Source organism: Podarcis gaigeae, assembly GCF_964106915.1.
Source record: "Podarcis gaigeae genome assembly, chromosome: W".
NCBI classification, from domain to species: domain Eukaryota; kingdom Metazoa; phylum Chordata; class Lepidosauria; order Squamata; family Lacertidae; genus Podarcis; species Podarcis gaigeae.
This window is the reverse complement of record NC_139695.1, coordinates 3239290-3241616: the sequence shown is the minus strand read 5'-3', so window position 1 is coordinate 3241616 and position 2327 is coordinate 3239290. Positions and strand designations below refer to the sequence as shown.

The 2327-nt window shown below is 40.8% G+C and overlaps 1 pseudogene across 1 annotated transcript; it reads right to left on the bottom strand.

Moving 5' to 3' along the window:
* Nucleotides 1-206: 206 nt before the first annotated feature.
* Nucleotides 207-1755, bottom strand: LOC310836067 (ecto-NOX disulfide-thiol exchanger 2 pseudogene; annotated as a pseudogene). The gene is made up of 3 exons (XR_014568643.1): nt 1509-1755; nt 596-808; nt 207-514 (listed from the first exon to the last, which is right to left on the bottom strand). The product of XR_014568643.1 is annotated as an ecto-NOX disulfide-thiol exchanger 2 pseudogene (transcript).
* Between the last annotated feature and the right edge of the window lie 572 nt (nt 1756-2327).

Below are 2327 nucleotides of genomic sequence, written 5' to 3'. Positions count from 1 at the left end.
AAAAACATGACCGCCTGCTAGCGTGTTCAGGCACCGAGAGAGAAACGAAAGCAAGAGCAAACATAAACATCCTGTGAACAGGAAATACGCAGACTCTGACTCACACGGCCTACTCCCTCTTAAGGTGGAACGGAAATATCCTAACATCCTCCCCCTTTCCGTGTAACCTGTAGTACCTGTGGTTCAACCCAATTGCAACCTTTTTCTCCAGAAACCTATCAGAATAAGATTTTGATAGTTTTCCAGAAGCTTTGTAAGATTTTCTTGTTTCCACTGAGCATTAATGAGCTGGAAACCTTTCATTCATTTAAAATTAATTTTAATATCCAGCATTTTGTCTGTTAAATGGTTTGTTATCTTTTCCCTTTTTTAAACTGTTTTCTGGTTTTCTTTGACATTTGTACGAATCCAGCATGTTGGTTTAGAAATTTGTAAGAAATAAACCTAAATATGTTTCCTAATAAAGGGAATGTATGTTCCGGATCTGTGTCTCTCTCTCTTGTTCAACCTTCAACTGGAAAAAAAGAAAACAAAAAATGGTACATTTCCATCAAGTGAGACTTTGAAATCCTGGTTGCAAGCCCCAAACACTTACGCTGAGCAAGAATTCCTGAGAGTGCAAGCTTGAACTTTTCCTTTGCTTCTTCCATTTCCTTTTCATGGGCTGCTTTCTCAATTGTAAGTCGGCAGATGTGGCTGTTGACTGACTGGATCATTGAGTAGAAGTTGTTTGCAGTCCGTCTGTTCACTTCCCCACGCTCTAGCCAGGCCAGCAGTGTCTGCACCGCTTCCAAACACTTTGAATCATCTGACCCAAGAGAGAAACACTGCTCAGGTACAAAGCACTGGTGCATTTTGCAAGTAATATTATTTAAATCATCGCTCCCTGTGTGAGAGTTTAAAAAACAAAAACATAGTAAGATGTTTGATAGGCTAAAATTATATTGTTTTGTTACTAGTGCTCTGCCAAAGCTTCCTGTGGCTGCTATGGGGGTTCTTTTGTTATGTTTTTATGGCATAATGTATTTACGTTTATGTATTAAACATTAGTTAAGTCACTTGGAGACATTCGGATAACAAGCAACAGTCTAATTAATACGACTGTTTTGCATAGGTCTGCATGAAATGAGCCACCCAAGCAAGGCAAAACTCTGAAAGGCTGTGGTGGATGAGATTAACTCCACAAACAGTTGCAATGTACTCACCTGTTGTATGTCTACATGGGATGGATCACATCTCAGTGGAAGAGCATCTGCTTTGCATGCAAAATGTCTTGGGTGCAATCCTTAGAGTCCCCAGTTAAAAGGATCAGGTAGGAAGTGATGAGAAAGATCCTTCTTCTTCCAAGACCCTGGAGAACCACAGCCAGTCAGAGTTTACAGTACTGGGTAAGAAACAGATAACTCATCTGATAGGGTACAGGACAGCTTCCTATGTTCCTAACCACCTGCCACAATCCTCATGCAACAGCCTGCCAGTTTGGGGCATTATTCTACAGCCCTATGTACCTTTTAACTTCTCAGCAACAATACTGCACTCATAATACGAATAGTGGACAACAGCAGGTGGGGAGGGAGGGTGGAACTGTTTTTCTGCCATCCTTCTGCGATGGCGCTCTTCCCAGGCCAGCATCCGCTGTTTGCATTCCCACTCGTAGAAATCATCCCAGGCTTGAGCAAAATCCACGTGCAGGTGCCCTGTGTCCTTTTTGTCAGTGCTGGATAAAAAGGCAATGATAGTTACAGAAACAACCATCAGCAGTTTCCCTGTGGTAGGGAAGTTTTTAATGTTTGATCTTTTATTGTGTTTTTAATATCCTGTTGGAAGCCGCTCAGAGTGGCTGGGGAGACCCGGCCAGATGGATAGGGTATAAGTAATAAATTATGACATCATCATTATTATTATTATTATTATTATTATTATTATTATTATTATTATTATTATTATTAGACTGTTCCTCTGTTTCCCCCATCTGCAACATGGGGGTCTGCCTGCTTTGTCTCCAGAGACTGCCAGAGACTGCTCACTGCTAGATGCATACTAAAAATAAACTGCAAGAACAGTGAACAGCCAAATATAAACACCCTTATATCATTGGACACAATACCATCAGCTTTATAAAAAGGGGGAAATGAGGGTCTATAAAATTTACTTGGGTTCTCTTTTTATTACTGCTTGCTGTTTAGCAGCCTGCAGCAACAGCTATGCAAAACTAGGCTTCCATTTGGAAAACGTCCTATGCATTTTCATGTTCCAGTCTACAGTATAGCACAGCATACTACACAATCAACACTGCCATGATTTTCGCCCTTCATGATGTCGAAAAT